The 20349-nt window shown below is 38.2% G+C and overlaps 2 long non-coding RNA genes across 16 annotated transcripts in view; one reads left to right on the top strand and one right to left on the bottom strand.

The window, feature by feature from the left end:
* Positions 1–20349, top strand: part of LOC107311762 (uncharacterized) — a 99678-nt gene that overhangs the window by 7979 nt on the left and 71350 nt on the right. For 7 of the 15 annotated variants that reach the window (XR_014944057.1, XR_014944056.1, XR_014944062.1 and 4 more), the window contains 3 exons: positions 3550–3754; positions 6317–6446; positions 11950–12026. This is a non-coding gene — a long non-coding RNA (uncharacterized LOC107311762). Of the gene's footprint in view, positions 1–3154; positions 3394–3549; positions 3755–6316; positions 6447–9563; positions 11083–11949; positions 12042–20349 lie in introns of those variants that run through there. The other 8 variants (XR_014944065.1, XR_014944064.1, XR_014944061.1 and 5 more) reach the window with 6 other exon arrangements.
* The window catches only part of LOC146761417 (uncharacterized), a 93643-nt gene continuing 80305 nt past the window's right edge, over positions 7012–20349 (bottom strand). Inside the window, exon 3 of the long non-coding RNA XR_014944067.1 lies at positions 7012–9774. This is a non-coding gene — a long non-coding RNA (uncharacterized LOC146761417). The remainder of the gene's footprint in view (positions 9775–20349) is intronic.

Here is a 20349-nt window from a genome sequence, read left to right as displayed (position 1 = left end):
GTCCATTCGTTTAGCGCTTGTGACCTAAACTTTTCTCCAGTTTTCCCTCTTGTTTCCAAAAAGAATTAATTCCCTCTCTTCCCCATTTCATTTGGCAAACCTTGGGGAGATAGAATTTCTCCCTTTACATTTCAGCCCAGGGAGTCTGGGCTTTCTGTGTTCAGAAATTCTGTGCTTTCCATGCTTTGGATTTGGAAACTCATTTCAGACTTCCTTAATAAAAGAACCATGAACTACTGCAGTGGGTAACTCTGCTTGGGTTATGTCAGGAGATTTCAGCAGTGGCAATCCTGTCAAAATATGTTCAAGAACCAATAGCACTTTTGAAAATGAAAGGCTTTTTTGAAAGAATCTCTTTTCTGCAGAAAATGTGGGACCTTTTACACTCTCTCTCACACACACAAAATATCACTGGGGAGATGTACATTGTTAAAGAATTACTGAATATGAGCACCTGCTGCCCCTCTCCTCAGTGATGCCTTGGTTCTTCTGTATATGTTACACTTTTAACATTCAAAGATTATGTCTATAACAGAGTTTTCCTCTAAAGGCATTGGCGTTTTTCAGTGCAGTTCCAGAAGACGCAAGGGCAAAGAGCAGAAGCGTGTACAGTGTAAAGCAGAATTTTCTTTTGAGTTCATTGCCTAGTGGTGGATATTTTTAATGTCACTTTTCTTTGTCCTCTTGTCACTTGAAACTGTTCTTTCCTGTAGTTTCCGGTACATGAGTACACAATCCTAGAAAGAAGTCTAAGGAAGCATAAAGAGCTACATGCTTCACTCAAGTGCGGACTTTTGCATGGATATCTGGCTATGGTCTTCCTATTCAGCCCTAGAAGGACCTGATTTGGCACCTTGTGTAGATTATGACAAATCTGCAATAGACCTCTGTGACTGAGAAAAGGTGCTTTGTTCCTATTTTGTCTGGGAGTCCTTCAGTCATTCATTGCTACAGAAAACCAAATTCACCAAGTTATTAGCTTAGAGTAATGCAGAAAAAGGCATTTCATTTGGAAATGATTTTTCTCATATTTTGAGCAACATGTAGTTTGATGTTATGAAATACGTAGAATCATAGAATCATTTCAGTTGGAAAAGACCACTGAAGGTCATCTACTAGTACAAATTTCCTGCAATGAATGTGACACCTACAGGCAGATCAGGCTACTCCGAGCCTCATCCAGCCTGACCTTGAAGATCTGCAAGGATGGGGCTTTCACCACCTTCCAGGGCAACCCTCTTCCAGTGCCTCACCACCTTTGTTTTAAAAAACTTTTTTTCTTACAACCAATATAAATCTCCCCTCTTTCAGTCTGAAACAATTTCCCATTGACCTATCACAACAGACCCTTCTAAAGAGTCTGTCCCCTTTCTTATAGCCCCCCTTTAAATACTGAAAGGCCACTATCAGATCACCCTGGAGCCTTTCCTTCCCCACGCTGAAAAGCCCCTGCTCTCAGCCTGTCCTAATAGGTCAAGTGTTCCATTCCTTGGATCATTTCTGTGGTGTGTGTATGAGAATCCTAAGTATATGAAATAAGGTATAGATGAATATACATGGCATAAATCAAGATCATATCATTTCTATACACACACACATATATATCTACTTGCATATATATTACACATTTGTAAATGTGTTTTATACGTGTATGATACTGACTACATGCTGTTCCGTTATTACTGTCCAAGTACAATCTGCAAACATGATCCTTATAGACCTAAAGTCTTTGCGAGCATAAAGCTGTTAGCTACAGTATATATAGCTAAGTTCTAATTTGGCAGTGGTGTTCTTTTCTACTTCAAAACTCCCTCCCACACATGCATATTTCCACTCTGTTTCTTTTTCTGTGCTTGTTTCACTTCAGTTCCTTCTCTAGCTATTTTGTAATATTACAGTGTTGAACACAGCAGCTGTTTCATGAATCTTAAAGAGAGCAATCTCACAAATAGAGGAACAAAGAAGGGAAGCAGACTCTATGTGGATTGCTTATTTTGAAGAAAACAAGAAGGAAACTAAATAAAAACACTCATGATGAGCATAGATGTAGAAACTCATCTGGCATTGTACCACTCACTTGTGTCAAGCAGTAGAAAGGCACCTGCCTAGAGGTGAATTCAAGTTCTTCTAAGTTCAAGACCTTTAATGTTAAGTTTTTCAAATGTGCATTTAGATCACAACACAGTATTTCTGACTGTGAGACATGTTCCAAGATGACTTTGGACAAGTATGCAAAAAAACCCAAGGTGTTGGATTCTATGGCCAGTGTACTTGTTATTTTTTTGCAACATTCCTTTTTGACCCTGTTTCTTCTCTTCTGTCCCTGCCTCTGGATTTATTTAATACTCCAGTTTTCTCTTTCTACTGTATATTTGAGTCACTTATGGATCTGATCCAAATGCTGTTGAAGTCTGCAGCACTGGCTTCAAGAGACTCCTAGGATCAGTTCCTTAATAGGCATTTAATAAAGGTGTTGAAGATATTGCTCTGGGGCTTGAAGTCTATTAAACATTCATAAAACAGGTATGATGATGTTTTGTCTGCTCTGCTAGGATTAATATACACTTTGCTTCCTAGTCTGCTTTTTTTTTTTTTTCATCAGAGGTTAATTCTGTAGGACATTGTAAGTCTGTAACAGCATTCCTTCTTAATTATTTTGCATTATCAATGATGTGCGAACAGTCATGAATCATGTGGGTTTTGGAGATTAATAGCTTCTTCCCCTTTTCCATCTTCTGTTTCAAAATGGGCAGTAGGAAAGCATGAGATTTTAAGGCCCCTGTCAGAAAGTGCTTAAAGAAAGAGAGGCAGCACTGCTGGTTTCTCAGGCATTCACATCAGTAAGTTCCACCTTGACAGGCTTAGGCAATGTGGCAATTGCTGAAAACGCTGCTCTCATGATTCAATTGATCTACCCCTAAGGGACCCACAGTGCCTATAGCAGTTAGTAAGGTCCAAATGGAAAACCCTACGAACAAAGAAAAAGCAAGAGGCAGCAGACATTTTCAGGACTGTATGTGAGCTGTGCTGTAAGCTTTCCTCCACCTGCAATTTCAACCAAGAGGGCTTGATGCTGAGTCTGCAATTGCACCAAGTGCTCCCTTTACATATTGTGTGGGATCTGATAAATTTTTGCAGGATTTTTTCCAGCTGTGCTCTCATCACATTGATTTAATGGCCCTTAAGAGAAACCATAAAAGTGCTTTCTGGTTAGTGGGCCCCAGCTGTTCCTCATAGTATTGCATAATACAGCAGGCTGAGTTAACTATAGATTAATGATTATGAAATGTCTTGCTTAACCATATAATTTTTCAAACATACAAGGGATTGGACAAAATGTGGTTCACTGAGGTAACAAGATGACAACTTTCAGGAGTGGAAAAGGCTTAAGAGGTGAGGTATATCTTAATCTAAACAAGATAAGATTTTTTCATAGACTAGTCATGGCTCTGGACAGTCATTTTGGTATATATGTGAGCCATATGTGTTTGTGCCTGCACATGGATGCATACTTGTGTGCTTCTCTTCACGTGTGTGTTTTCCCTTAAGGACTGAAGGGTGATGGCTCACTGCTGGAAGCATTTCTCTGTTTTCATTACCAAGCAACGGCGCAAGAAGCCAACAGTATCATTTGAGGATTATCATGCTCTCTTCTGAAGCCGAGAGTATTGCAAGGCTGTATAAAACTGAGGACTCCTACGTCATCTGAACTCCTGCTGCTGCTCTACAAACTCGACAGCAGTTGAGCAACAAGGTAAATGGTAAAGAAATAGGGCCTCATCCTACTTCCACTGACCTCAGTGGCTAAGCCTCTGGTGACTTGAGTGGGTAGACAAGGTTATGCTCTGTGTGGAGGAAACATGCCCTGTTGGCTGCTGCTGTTCAAAGAGGCTTATCTATGAAGTTTCTTAAAAGCTCAAGGTCCTTGGCAGTCCCTAATCATCATAAAGGGATAACACTGAGAAAAGGAAATTATAAAAGCAAGCAAGGATCCAGTGTTTTGCTTTTGGGTAGGTAAGTCAAAAACAATACATCCAGGAAAGATAAAATACCTTTCAGAGATTACTAAGGAAAAATCTGTAGGGTACTAAGGGTACAGAGACATAACGCTGGAAGCAGACCTGGTGAGACCCCAGATTGCTTCAATTGCTCTGCTTCATCTACTGTTCTAGCAATTTGGTGTCTGTAAAAGTTGCATTTGTTTTTCTCAAACTACATGCAGACTAGAATAATGTATAAACTCATATAAATTAGGTCAGGAAATACCAATAGAAATTCCAGTTTCTGGTTATAGAATCACAGAAACCCAAAGATGCTTCTGTTGCCCTAAAATGCAAGAAAGCCTAAATTTGACCTGTAACATAATGAAATCAGGTGCAGATTCATTTTTTCCCCTTTTCTCTAGAAGCGATGCAGTCTGCATGAGTTTTCATGAGGTACAGTCCAAACGCTGTTGTTTTCTTTTCATGTGATCCTAAATATTCGAGGATTCATAAACAATGTAAAATGAGAAACAGTCAACAATATTAAGCAACCTACATTAAAGAGGGATATTTAAAGCTGGCAGCATAGATTGGTGGTTCATTTTCTCCAAAGTTACTAAAATACCAATGACAAAACTACCCTTCAAGTACTTGCTTTTCAACAGACGAGTATCCAAAGTTGGGACATGACAGCATAGATTGTTACTCATCTCTTATGATAGTATGAGCTATCTAAGGAAACTAAACCATGAATTTTCTTCTTGGATGTGTCTGTGGCTGGAATTTTAATCTTAAGCTGAAGACAATTTCATTTTTCTGGAGATGCAACATAACATAAAAATATTTGCTTATTTTTATAGAGAGATTTTAATGCTAAGAACTAAGCTAAATCATGTTCAGAACTGGTGAGTGCTTTCTCCACAGGCCTGTTATTGTTTCTGCTGCATTGCTAGCTGAATACTACTGTGTAGATCCCAGAAGCAGTGTGCTCAGAAGATCATTAACATGCTCAGACAGTAGTATTACCTGTTAAGAACTAAATTGCTTAACTAGCAGATTACAAGAGCTGATTCTGTTGTCTGTAATTATAGATTTGTACATGTGTATTAAATGGACAAATGTACTGGTAGTCTGAGAAAGAATTTTTAAGTTTTTCTGCAGATTTTTCTACAGATTTTGCCCAGAGAGGTTGTGGATGCTCCCACCTTGGAGGTGTTCAAGGTCAGGCTGGATGGGGCTTTAAGCAATCTGGTCTGGTGCGAGTATCCCTGCCTATGGTAGAGGGTTTGGAACTAGATGATCATGAAGGTCACTTCCAACTCAAACCATTCTATGATATAGAAGAATTAAGTACTGTAAACTCAACTTGTTAGTGTCATCAAAATTTGTACTATGTACAACAGAATTTTGCATTGCTTAAAATAGAGGAATGGTGTGTGTTTCAAGAACTATAGTTTGTTAGCTGTTGAGTATAAATTTCATGTTGGGTTACTTGAGCATGAACTCATTTCAGATACATGCAGAGTAATCTCAGTTTTTTAGGATTGAACTGGCTGCAAATGGACATACATGGCTTAGACACTTTTGCTTATGTTTACCTACAAAGCAGCAGCTTCTTTTATGCACTTGTGGGAAAAACTAATTGTTTCCTTCCTCTGGAACAGGAAACCACAGTCTGTTGATTCTGGCAAGGTGCTGTGACTGGGCATATTCCATCCACAGCTTCTGCTGATGACAACAGGGAAGCGTTTACTTTGGACTTCTTCCTAATGTGATTAAGTTTCAGGAGGTGCAGTAATTAGCACAGAGCCATTTGAAGTAAATTCAGAGATTGAGTTTCAATCCCACCTGAATGCTCCAGAGGTGCATACAGCCCAGTGACACCCTGAGATAGACTTCTTTACCAGATGCAAATATAAATATTTAGGGAATCTATTTGTAGTCCACCTTTGTGCAGGTATTATGTGAACATAAAGACAGGTAGCATAAAGGAAAGGAAAGGAAGTTTAAAATGTAATCCATTCTGAATGATGGGATTGGAAGAAGTCGTTTCATTTGCATCTTCTCACTCAGAAGTCCAAACAGACAGTACCACATGCAGAAGCATTTTTCTTTCTTTAATCTTAAGCCAGTCTTCCAAAGTGTTTCCCTTGAGGGTTAGTATAAGGAGGCACTGCAGCTGAAAACAATTGCAGAATGGTTTAATCTTCCACAGTCACAGCAAACAGTGGTTATGTATGAGAATTCAGCAGAGACTGGTTTTCAGACTTTACCTGTTATATTCTACATGTGATTCTCAACTTCTTTTCTGTGCTCTCTTTGATCTTTTTCAGTCTAACCTTTCTACTGTATATCTGGAACAGTTATTAAAGTATCCTAATGATGGCATGAATTCGAGGAAAAGCTGCCCTGAGTGCACTCCTTTGTGGAATACTGACAATGAATGCTTAGAGCTCTGACCAAGTGAGTGAATGGTTCTTAGTTACTGTGAGCAGATTGTAAGGCAAATTCCTCTGTAAAAAAAACCTCACAGATCAGTCTTCTGAGCTGAAGAATATGAAACAAGAATGAATAATCAGAAGAAAGTTTGTCTCATATGATGTTTGCTATATGACTTTGCTTTGGTTTGATCTTTGTATTTGGTTAGTAGATCACGTGCAATGTGATGTATATGGTCAAGCTCCTGAGTTTTTATAACAAACAGAATAAAATAAACAGGGCCATTACATTTCTGTCTAGAGGAACCTGCAGGAGATATTGAAATCTGTTGTCTAGCTTGGGTAGAGCAGTAAAGCCACTAAGAAATTCAGTTTTAGGTTATATATATATAGTACAGTGAGTGGAATCACACAAGACAAGCAATATAACAGTAAATAATATTTCAGAAATGTTAATCAGACAATTTATGAACATCCCCACAGACAAAGAGCATCCTAAGAATGCTAATCAAGACTAATTCTACTGAGCTGTGTGACAAACTTGCCACCAAGTCAAGAGGAAATAACACTTTATAAAGATGAGTCATTCTCAGGAAAAATTTTACTGATAGTCTAGATCTTCATTACCTGATGATCAATTAGTTAAGTCTTATGATAGAAAGAAATATTTTCTATCAACGTGCCCAAGCTGTGTGTCAAAAGATGAAATACATGTGAGAATGAGACCAGTGCTATAAATGTTGATATCAGACTGAGATGAGTTCTAAGGTAATGATTTTGAATGTGAATTTTAATGGACATTTCAGCTCAATGTTTGTCCATATATTTACAACACTTTTGCTCTATTAAATTTCCACTTTCAGACAGATGAGAATGAATGAGGATCTTGAACACAGCTGTGCTATCTCCTATCAAAATTAAGCAGTCTAATACTAGGTAGATGCCAAAAGGTTATATATACGAAAGTGCCCAATTATTGTCCTAAAACTTTTAACTGGCTTCCAAAATCAAAAAAGTCACATTGGGTAGGGCCTTCTCAGCACAGAACTGAAATGCCAGCATCTGTTTTCTTTCAAAGACAGCCAACACTAGTGAAACTCATTGGGATTTGTAGATTTACCCTTGTGCCAGCCTTCAAAACAGCAGAGGCTTGGAAAATTAATTTCCACATTGAAGAGCAGCTGGATTCCATTTTTATCAACAAAACATATTACATTTTTAGCAAAGAAAACACCATTAAGTGAATGGTTGGACAAAAATCTTTTCAGTAATGGAGAGAATGATATAATCGTGAGAGAAGGCAACTTCATTACATTGTCAGTATTTAATGACTGCAAAATTTGATATACTGTCAAAGCTCCTCAGAAAGAATTAAAACCTGCTGAATAGGTGAATTTTTTAATTAAAAACTGATTTCCCTAGCATTTTAAGAAATACTTTTCCTATTTGACCAGCCACAATGTTTTCTTAGATCAAAACCACTAGACTTCAGAGTATTTAAACTGTTCCATCCTTCTCAGAGTTATGCTAACCAGTGAAAAGATGAAGCACAAATATAAGCAAGATGCACATGTAATGGCACACCTGATTTTCATGTGCTGTGGAGAAATTATATGCTGAATGGCTGGAATTAAAATGGTTAAAAATCCTGAGGAATTCTGACTACAAGAACAAATTTCACTTTTAATTGTTTAGTCTTTTTGAATATGCAACTCAGGAAAGCAAGAGTCTTGTATTACAGAATGTCCCAAGTCAAAATCATTATTTAAAATGTAATTTGTTTGGGACAATTGATTTTATACTGTTACATGCATACCATAATAAATAATATAATGGAAACCATATAAGATGTGTGGATTTCCAGAGCTGTTAAGAAAAATAATAATAAATTATTACAACTGCAACTTTATCCAAATTAATAATTTGGGTGAAGGTTGATCATATTTCATTAAAATCCTTAACCACAAAAGCTTTGTCTCATTCTAGGTACAAATGCTTGTAATAATCTTAGATTTTTTAAATGTAGCTTTGTACGTACCACTTACTTATCCTATAAAAACGATAGGCAACACGAACACAGTTTAGTATAAATTTTACCCTGATCTAGAAACACTGTGTGAATTCAGAAGCTTCATGAATGTGTGAGCTAAAGCAGTCAAATGAATTTGCTGAATATGCATTTTAATAACATTAACTAAATAACTTGTACTTAAATTTTGTCTAAATATACTTCAAATTATTTGTGTGTGTATGTGTGAAAAAAAAGCAGTATGAATAATCCAGAAAGCAAATATACAATTTGATTTTTGGGTCCTGCTGATAGCAGGCATGTTCATAATGAGGTTTTAGTGATGATTTTTATTAAAAATTTCACATTAAAATACTTTGCATAATGTAAAACAGATTGGCTTGGGTGATGCCCAATTTTCAAGCAATTTAGAGAGCTATTGTTAACAGAAATGATCATTTCGGTAAGTTAATGGCAATTGTATGCAAATTCTGGAGCATGCCACAGACTTACTATTTGTGGTAAAACTGTGGCAACTTTCTTAACAAGACTGACGGAAAATTGCCAGTAGCAGGAACTGCTGGCAACCTCAAAACTGCATCTGTGGTTATACTCTCAGATTACTGAGAAATTATAGCAGAATTTGTAACAAAACTTGAAAATATTACATTGAGAGAGAAAGTGAGAGGAGAAACTGAAGAAATGATAAACACAAAAGCAGTGCAGCCCTGTTTCAGTTTAGTAAAGACAAAATGGATACTTTCTCAAAAGCTTTCAAACTTGATAATTTTAAACAATTTTAAATAACTTATTTGTAATCACATGACAAGAATCTTGGCTTCTTTACAAAGGAGCTGGGATGAATTTTTGCACTTTGTGAGGATGCACTGAGCATTCAATGATCTTCAAAGGTCAGGAGGATTTTGCAGTCACTAGTCCTCCATTAAGGTATGTTCTGTGATGTATCCTTGTGAAACATCTGAGCAGACTGATGATAAACAAGAATCAGAACTTAAAAGGGTAAGAAGTAGATCTAAGGATCTTGGTCTTGTCCTACATGTTTGAATACTGACACTGCAGTCACTGCAAATTATGCTCAGAGTGCCTCTGAAGAATTTCCTTGTATTCTTGCAGGGAAGGATTGTAGCAGGAGTTCCTGTCAAACCTGGCCAATCCCCTGGATTTCAGTTTCCTTTGGCCTTTCTCTTGTGCATCTTGAATAAGATTTCATGGAAATGAAAGTAGAGTGAGAGCCGTGAATGTAAATCCAATATAGTGCTGAAGTAATTGGTTTACTGAGGAATGAACACCGAGTCGCTTGTAGAGAGAATGTGCATGAGAGAACCTAGAAAAACAAAAAATTAACAAAGTTTATATAAGATTACACACATTAGCTTTTTTTTTTTCCGTCAAAAAATAAGTACAATAAGTTCAACTTTTAATCTCAGCATTTCTTTGTAGTACTGTTATTTTTATGGGTAGCATTCATGAAAATCCTTAGATAAAAATAACAATTTTCTTTCTTCATTCAGTTCTTTGAAATGATATGTTTGATTCAATTTTATCTATGGCTGAAACTAATTCTGCTTGTAATTCTAAACAATAGAGGTGGTGCTTTTTTTTTTTTTTAATTGTTTGTATGTCTTCTGCGGGAAAAATTTACAACTTTACCCTATATGATTCTTAATTAATAGAGATTATCTATCAAATTTGAAATTCTTTAGTACAGCAACGCAATAATATTGAAAGCTCATTGTTTGATATATGAAATAACACTTTCAGTATGTGTAGGAGAATGAAGAGGTTAATCTAAGCCAATTCTAATGACAGGATTCTCTGCCTGGGAGCTGGCTGGAAGAGTTGTGTGTTGATAAGAAAACATCTCTGAGACCTCTTGCACTAAAAGACGTTAAGATTTGGCAGTTCCTATTACCAGTGATAATGGATATCTGATGGAGTCAAAAGATATATTACACACAATGGCCTAGCCAAATGCTGTCAAAAACTCCATGTAAAAATGCACATGAGCCAAGAACTGGGTGTAAATTAGAAATGGTTGAATTCGTAGCACCAGCCCTTCATTTACCTACCTTTGTAAAATCAGTCATTGACTCTGCCTTTATATGCTGTTTCTAAATATACTTAATTTCATGACAGCAAAGCTAGATGCCCAGTAAAATACAAAAGGCCTTATTAAACTGATCATTACTGGAGATGTGAATTAAAGTATGTGTTTCAAAGAAGTAATCTGTCTTTTGCATAAATATTTCAAAGGAATAAACCTTTCACCTCATTCTGTTGTTAGACACACAGGAATTACAAAATGAGAATCAAAGATATTCTCAGTGCTTAATTCAAGTTCAAATTCCAAACTGAATGTTCAGGTTCATCATTATCTTGTAGTTTTTACCTTCTAATATCTTTACATATGTCTTTTTTTTTTTTTTTTTTTTTTTTTCCTAGAGCCTGGAAACAATTCTAAAACAACATCACTGTCACTAAAACTTCTGTGGAAGTTATTGTTTAAGCTTGTTTCTCATTAAGACTTAGCATAGTTGTATTTCATTGGAAAATGTTGATGAACTAAGGACAGATATATATTTTTTGTGGAAGTGTACAGGATTCATTAAAATCTTCATTTGGTCTATACAAATTTATTCAGTCCATGACTTGATTTTTCAGGTCAATGGCCTCCAAGTATGTGTGTTAAACCAAGGTTGTGCACCTCCTAACCACCCAGATATTGAAAATTCCAGGGTAGTTTGAAATAAATAAGCTTTCATAGGGACAGAATTGACAAAACAGAATGACTTTCTTGTTCAAAGGCGAGTGAGTGCCCTCTCCAGGAAAACAGGATGTTCAAAAAGCTCTTTGTACTCAATTAGACCGCACAAACCACAGGCTATATGCCATCATTTTCTTCTCTAGTTGTTTTGCTTTGTTTGTTTTTATGAAATAATCTTTAATGTGCCTTTTGAATCAAATCCAGATAAGCAAAACATTTAATTTTGGAAATGTTGAAATGAACTGTTTTGAAATTTCTACATTTCTTTCTTATTAATCAGAAATGTCTTTTCCTTTAAATCTAGCTCTAATTAATAATAATAATAATAATAATAATAACAATAATAATAATAATAATAATGCAAAACAATACAACAAAATAACATCATCAACATAAAACAAACAAACAAAAGGTTTAGACCAAACAGAGTTATCTTTTTCATTATTAAACCAGTAGCGGTGCACATAGGAACCTTTGTCTTTAATACAGGTGGTCCATCTATACCATACAGCTACACCATACAGCATGGTTGCTGGAATACAAGTAAGTAATATGTAGTTCTGCCCAGGCAAAGAGGAGATATTCTGGCAGATATTCAGGCAAGATTAGTAGTTTTTTGCTTTGCAGTCTCTCTGAGATAGTCTTTGGGGCTTGTTCCATCCTTTTTCTTTTTAAAAGTAGATTCTCTATTTGTGAAAAATAATGTCTTAACAAGTATCTGACCTGGTTTGACAGTTCTGCAAGAAGAACACTACAGAAGAGGAAGATGTTTCCTCGACAGTTTCTACTCATTCCATGAACAAAGAAAGGATGTGAGTACTACAGAGGTATATGCATAAGTCCTCTAAATGAAAAACAATCAAACCTTTCCCACTGAAGGGTTGAGCTGCAACCCTGTCACAGACTCTCATGAGCAGAGGCAGGGCAGTAATTCTGAGCTCTTATCCATGTGCCTGCTGCCATTCTTGCAGCTCTGTTTCCTCCTGTAATCACAGTAGCTGCTCCCAGATGTCCTTATTTCATTGAGCTGAGCTCGTGGGAGAGACCTATCTTTTCTAGGGTGAAGGTGGAAATTGCATGGGTTTTCTATGCTGGAATGATGTCGTGCTGGCCCAGAGTAAGCCCCCAGGACAAGCACCAAGGATGTACAGGGTGTGTTGTAGCTTATTACCAGGTCAGATCAGTTTGACCATGCATTGCTCAAAGCTTCACTGTAGGCAGATCTTTTCTCTCTCTCTCTCTCTTTTTCTTTTCTTTTTTTTTTTTTTTTTTTTGTGGAAATGTGCTTTAAAATGCATTTGCTCTCAAGTTAAGGATTTCCCTGCCAAGTTTTACCCAGAAAACATTTTTGCAGCCAAGTTATAAACCCCTCCAAGTATGAGTATGCAATGTAGCAAAGGAAAGAGCCTAAAGCATAATGGCACCAGTTAGCTCCCTGAGAATGCCACCTTTGTGATCTGTTATCTTCCTTTGCCAGCTTCAGTTTGACATTTCATGAGAGCTGGGTTGGGCAATTCATTTTAAGCTTAGTTTTGGACTTAGTTATCAAAATAGGACAGCAAAGCTCTCAAACATGCTGTATGTTCTTGGAAAACACTGCAGAAAGACAAATATTTCACTTGGACTGAAAGGAGATATAAATCTCACATAGAATGCCTGTCAGCAAATTTCACTAATATGCTAATTGTCTGAGGAGCAGACTGATGGGATACCCTATCTTAAGACCTTAATGTGGAAAAGTACATTTCTGTTTTATACTGTGAATGTCATGCTAAGAAGATTCATACATCCTCTGAAATCACAGAGACAGTTTTAGCATTTATTTATTTATTTTTAAGGAGCTAAATTATTGCCTGTATCTGTTAGTTTGGCCAGAGGGTGTTCTTAAACTGAATTCTGACTGAGATTAACACAGGAATCATCAAGTCATTTTGAGCATATTGTTATTGATGAGAGCTTGCCAGCAGAGGCAGAATTTATCTAGAGATTATAGGGCCGGTGCTAGAACACAGATAATTCAGCAGTCCCATTTCCATGGATTATACAAATGCATCCCAAAGGACATAATTACTGGTGCTTAGTTAGTCCTTATTCTTGTAGCTGAAATATAGACTCCACCAAACGCCATTCCATAGGCAGCACGTGCAGGCTAGCTTGAGGTGATGCTTGGACTCCTTTCCTGGACACACCCAGCTGAGCTGCCTGTTTGCAGCCAGACAGCTGCTAATCTCCCAACACTGCAGAGATGGTTGCCTCCTCACCACTGGGAGCCTATCTGACAAATGGATGAGCTTATGTGACAGCCTTTCACATCCCATGGAAGGGCATGCCAAGGTCTGTGACATACAGACCTTGGTCTGGTTGCCGAGCCGCTCTCCATCATATTTCAGAAGTCGTGGCTGTCAGGTGAGGTCCCAGATGATTGGAGGAAGGCTCACGTCACTCCCGTTTACAAGAAGGGGAGTGGGGAGGACCCAGGGAACTACAGGCCGGTGAGTCTCACCTCCGTGCCTGGGAAGATTATGGAACAGATCCTCCTGGACAGCATGCTTGATCACATAATGAATGAGCATGTGATCTGAGACAGCCAGCACAGCTTCACCAGGGGAAGGTCATGCTTAACTAATCTTGTGGCCTTCTATGATGGAGTGACGGCGTTGGAGGACGAAGGGAAGGCGACCAATGTCATTTACCTGGACCTGAGCAAGGCCTTTGACATGGTCCCCCATCCCATCCTCATCTCCAAATTGGAGGGAAGTGGATTTGATGGGTGGACAACTAGATGGATAAGCAATTGGTTGAAAGGCCGCAGACAGAGGGTGGTGGTCAATGGCTCTATGTCCAGGTGGAGGCCGGTAACGAGCGGTGTCCCTCAAGGGTCTGTCTTGGGACTGGTGCTCTTTAACATCTTTATTAATGACATTGATGAGGGAATGGAGTGCACCCTCAGCAAGTTTGCTGACGACACCAAGCTGAGTGGTGCAGTCGATATGGCGGAGGGAATGGATGCCATTCAGAGGGACCTCGACAGGCTGGAAAGCTGGGCTTGGGTGAACCTAATGAGGTTCAACATGGCAAAGTGCAAGGTTTTGCATTTGGGTCAGAAGAACCCCAGGCACCTGTACAGGCTGGGAGGAGTGGTCCTTGAGAGCAGCTCGGCAGAGAAGGACCTGGGGGTCCTGATGGACATGAGCCAGCAGTGCGCTCTGGCAGCTCGGAAAGCAAATGGGATCCTGGGTTCCATCAGGAGAGGGGTGGACAGAAGGGATAGGGAGGTGATTGTCCCTCTCTACTCGGCTCTTGTGAGGCCCCATCTGGAGTACTGTGTCCAGGTGTGGAGCCCTCAGTACAAGAAAGACATGGAGATTTTGGAAAGGGTCCAGAGGAGGGCCACGAAGATGCTGGAGCACCTCCCCTATGAGGACAGGCTGAGGGAGTTGGGTATGTTCAGCCTAGAGAAGAGAAGGTTGCGGGGTGACCTCATTGCAGCCTTTCAATACCTGAAGGGAACTTACTCCCAGGAGGGGAGTAAACTCTTTGAAAGGGGTGATAGTAGCAGGACTAGGGGAAATGGTTTTAAGTTAAAAGAGGGAAGATTTAGGTTGGATGTTAGGGGGAAATTCTTCACTAGGAGAGTGGTTAGGCCCTGGAACAGGCTGCCCAGGGAGGTTGTGGATGCCCCGTCCTTGGAGGTGTTCAAGACCAGGTTGGACAGGGCCCTGGGCAACCTGATCTAGTAAAGGCATATGTTTGGTGGCCCTGTTAGGCAGGGGGGTTGGAACTACATGATCCTTGAGGTCCCTTCCAACCCGGGTCATTCTGTGATTCTGTGATATCTGGTTGACAGTATGTCCCCAAAGAGGACACAAGGAAGGACTTTACAGTGATAATTTTCCAAACTGAGATGCTTCAAGGTAACCATTCCTCTGGTGGCTTCAGCACCTCTGTGTTGACTTCATTTATGCTCAACTTTTCACTAGAAAACTACACACCAGGTAGAACCTTTCAGGCATCCCCTCTGCTATTTGAGAATTGCTACGCTGGCTGCAGACGTTTTGCATAGTTTGGCTTAACGGCTGGATGATTTATCTTAGTATTTACTTTAATAACAGGATAAAAATATTTATCTGCAGCACAATGGAATTGCAGAGTTACTTTCTTTTCTTTGTGGGCATTAAAATGAATTACAACAATGTGATCATGATGATTTTTCTTTCACAGCTGCAGGAAGTATAGTGTATTTTTACATGTCTGAAAAAGAAGGGCCTTATTCAGTCAGGCATATTTCTGTCCCTTATCTTAGTTAACCTGAGAAATATTCTTGAAGTCGGGAGGATTCCATTTGAGGATGTACAGCACGTATTTTCAACTGCTTTTACTTTTATCTTTTAAAATATCTTTCTATCTGACAGTGGCTGTAACTCAGTGAGGAAAAGATAAATAACATCTGAAAAGCATACACATTTTCTGAGTCACTGCCGTGATTATTTTAATGTTAGGTTAACAGAGAAACAGAAGGAGGCATTTTCTTTAGCTGTGAGGGTAAGCACTTTGGTTGAATCAGGTATGAAGAATTTCCATATAAGAAAGCAAATCCACTCTGAAAGAGATTCTGTGTGTGTGTATTGGATTTTATTTTATTTTTTAAGTGAAGAAAGTAATACAGGGCTGTAAACGAGACTTTCAGTCTTACTAGAATTTGTTTTAAAAAAACGTTTGTATGTTCTCATGGACTGCCATATGCGTTACACATTTTTCTTCCAAGTAGCCACCACAACTACCAGAGCAGACAGTAGATGTCAAATCATCTTTGCTGCTTTTCTTTCCAGAACAATAATAACGATGCGGAAGCAGCACATGGTTTTTCTAAACTTATATTAGACATATCTGATCTTCATGTTTGCAGTAATCTGACTTTGGCAGGCTTTTTAAAGACGGGTTAGGGAGTATTACATTAGACAGTGGTGCTAGGCAGCCAAACTTATGATATTTTGCAGTTCCAGAAAAGAAAGTTCAACACAGCCAAGATTTGAACAGAACAGATATTATATACTAAAGCGGGCTGGAAAATCTAAGAGAGAAACATCCAAATGTTGCCCAGCTGAGTGCATTGGCAACTTGCACAGAACTGAAGGTCTAAATCAGATATGCATAAAATAGGGAGATTGTAATCCTTTTAATATGGGAAGTATTCCACATGGGGGACTACTTCTCCCAGCATGCAACTGCAAAATATCACAGATCTCAGCCACCCTTAAGCAAGATGGATGAATAGCATGCCAAATTGCTTTGACACAAATAATGGTATACACAAAGTGAAGGCCACTGCTTCAGATGCTGCTGGAAAATAAATCTCCTGTCTGTGTCCAGAGGAGATGACAGAGATGTGAAATTATGCTGATGAATACTTTTGTCTAGTTGTACATAATTTATAAAGCTGTTTTGAACTCATCGCAGTCATCTGAGTTATGATGTTCTGAAGGAGAAATTTATTGCAAAGGTGCTGAGATTAGTCATCTGAGAAAGTCATTTTTATTTTTGGCAGGGTGATCATTGTAGAAAATCGTATATTCTAAAAACAGAAACAAATAAAGAAAATGGGCAACGGCTTTGCTTTAACATGGAAAATCGGCAACATTTCTTAATAACAAATTAGAAATTAAGGGATGATGCAACAAGTACAAAATGCTTATGGGTATCGCTCTACCAATTACATAGAAATCAATTAAAAATAGAAGAAAACTCTGAGATATTTTTCTTCCTTCAGCTGAGTTATGCTGTTTGAGCATGCATTTCACCTGCCAAGATAACTTCAGGGGCAGACATTGACTTAATGCAGGTACCAATGCTTTTTGCTGTGACAAGGTTCTCCAGTTGCCTGTCTTTGGTTGCATCTATTTAGGAAACAAGATCATAACTTTCTTTAATACTGAAAATAAGTTCCTTGATTGTTTTTTTAGCTGTTCTGCATAAAGATATACATGCATATTTCTAGATAAAAGTTGAAGTTGAGAGTACATACACAGTAGAGATGGTAGGCATAAAATCTTTTCATGAGGTTGCTACGGTATTCCTAAAACAAATTCTGTAAGACCAGAAAGTGTTATGAATATAAAATTGAAACAAAACCAAATATAGCAACATACTTATATTCACAATAAAATCTACCAACAAATCTTACCTATTACTGACATGTAAGATGGTATATTTAGGTAACTATCTAACACCTTATTGATTACCATCTGAGGTTAGATTAAAACAACTTCAGTACATACTATATTTCCATCCTGCTGTTATTTATGGAGGATAGAGTTTACATTGCTACATGTCCTCACATAAAATAGGTCCTGGAATGTTAATTTTACCCATTTCTGTGAGCTGCCTGAATTTCTAATGTGGTTTTTTTTTTCTTAGCTTATTCATGCAGTAGTCCTGAAGCTTAGAAAATTAAAAAAGAAAAGTTAGTAAATAAAAGCTTTAGCTGCACTCCAGAGTTTCTTTTTGCTGAAGAGCAGAAACGTGTTTAAAAACATGTGTTTGTCACCTTTTTGAACAAGAACTCTAAGGAAGGAGTTCTAGAAGTTCACCATGTCTAATTATTAAAGACAGCATTTCCCTTTCAACTCTGTTACCAGAGTTTACTCTTATTTACTCTTTCAAGGTGACTTTGTACAGAGCCTGGCTTCTGGCTGGTGTACTGCTGCCCCTTCTGTTGGCAGTCCTCTCCTATTCACAAGGGATTGTCATTGACTGCACCCCACACTGCCTCCTCCACCACATTTTCCGAAATGTATGCATGCAACTTCTTCCTGCCCTTCCAGAGCAGAGTTGCTTTCTTTTCTCATTGTTCCATTAACACAACTTAGATCAGGAACATTTTCTATCTGAAAAATTCCTCAGAAGGCCAAAGCTGCCTTGCTCTGAGAAGCACAGCGCACTTTCAGCCTCATGACAAAGGCTGCCTGCTGACTACAAGGCCACCTGCCCTTGGTTTCCCCTGTTTTGGAAGGCTTCAAGTGGCAAATGAGGATGGTGTGCTTTTCCACTGGAAAAAAAAAATGAACACTGAGCTACAGGCCAGTACACAGCTGGGCCTGGAAATGGAGTGCCCTCAGCCTGCCTCAGTTTCACTGGTGATTGCATATAGTAAGAAGCATCACTCTCAAGAGGAATAATACTTTGAATTATTAAAAATGGAAAACTGATTTCCAAGCTAAAATTTTAAGCTTTCTGATCAATAATTGAGCCCTTCTTTTCAAATCTAGGAACAGATATGACTGTGTGGTTATCAGGTGATCAAACTACATTGAGTGGCCATGTCAGTCAGAGGTGATTTACTCCAGACAACAGTCACAAGGTTACGTATTTAACATTATAGACGGACATTACTGCAGGGGTTCCTAAATGTAGTGTAGACTTGCAGCTAGCTTTGTGCTACAAATCACCCTCTCGAGAAGCCTGACTCTCCACATAGTAATGAGAATTACTCTTGGCATGGCTTACTTTCTGAGACTTACTCTGACTTCTGTATACTCTATGTCATCCAGAGCCTTTAAATCAGGACTGGATGCTTTTATAAAATACATACTATAGTTTGAGGAAGTTTTATTAGCTTAATGAAAATTAACCAGTCTGTTTCTTTAACGATGTCATCTGATAAGTAAGATTTTACAATCATGATAACCGCTTTAGACCTCACAGTTTCTGAAACATGATGTTGTCAACATAGCTAATAAAATGTATGTGCCTAGTATTGTTTTGCTGACTTTCCACACTTCTCAGGAAAGATGCCACCTACCTTCTTGGCATCTAAAATCAGACCTTTATAAGTCATCTGAAAATCCTGTAACTGTATGAAAGTCTCAACCCAGATGCCATCAAGACTTGGCTGTGTGTCCCTGCTAGCTTGCATGTTCCCTCTGTGCTGTAAGCTTGGTACATCTGAAGGAAGAGAAATTCCCATCTATGAGGGACTTCTCTGAACTGGATCTAGAGGTGCATCACAAGATGAGCCTAGCTTTCATTTGACTGCCTAGAGAGGTATGATGTATTTGGCATGCCTACTATACCTGGGATGGTGCTAAGTCCAACTTCAAAAACAGATATGGCTATTTTTATTAAAAAATAAAATAATAATTTTTAAAAAAGAATGAAAGAAAGTGATGGTGGTAGTTGTATCTCAGGATGCTGAATCATTGTAGCACCTAAGTTGGATTTATGCAGCTTAGTCATGGTTAAGCCCCTTACTGTAATTGCGCACTTAATTCTGGTTTAATCCACCGCAGTCTGGTTTCCCAGATAAGGGGTAAGTACCAGCCAGTTGTTGAAGTACTCAGAAACGGTAGAGTATGCAGCAGATGGTGGCTGTGGTTTATATATTGTTTTGAAAAAGGGTGCTTTCTTGAATGAGAACCATAATAAAACTACATGAAAGAAATTTCAGTGTAAGTAAGAAATATGTAGGTCATGAAAGAAAACATCAATGAAATATTTTACCATGGTTCAGTGAAAGGAATGATGCTGTGGGAATAGGCAAGCCTATTCCTCCTTCAGAAATACTGACTGACTGAAACAGACATTTTAGACTGTCTTTGTGCTTCAAAAACACAAGATGAAATCACAGCTGTATCAAATACAATGACTACATTTCCACTGACTTTAGTGGATCAAATATTAGCTCAAGGAAACTTGTCAAATTTCCAGCAACTTACCTGACTTAAGCTATAAGACAAACAAAAATTGTTTCTCTAAATATTGCTGCTTTTTTTTCCAATAAAGTATACCATATTTACAAGAAAGTTCTGAAGTGGGTTATTCTCTTCATAGCAAAGAAGGCAAATTTCCCTTTCCATAGAAACCCAACAGAAACATTGCAAATACAGCCTTTCCTACTTATGGAGATAACAGCAATGAAAGAGAGGTCAGTCATGGCTGTATAATTGTTTAAAATATAGCTTCAGGTCTCTTGACATCTGCATAGACTAAATGAGTTGTTGAAGGATTTGAACAGTTTTACAGAGTATATTAAGTTTCATGACTTGCACACAAAAAAAATATTCATTTGAGTACATGTTGGCATTATAGAGCCAACAATAACTTTGGGATTTATTAAAAGCAGGCCACTGTTTTAATGGG

This window comes from Coturnix japonica, chromosome 3, assembly GCF_054131305.1.
Source record: "Coturnix japonica strain WE chromosome 3, WE-NBRP24, whole genome shotgun sequence".
NCBI lineage: Eukaryota > Metazoa > Chordata > Aves > Galliformes > Phasianidae > Coturnix > Coturnix japonica.
Note: the sequence above shows the minus strand (reverse complement) of the source record. Positions and strands in the feature narration are given on the sequence as shown.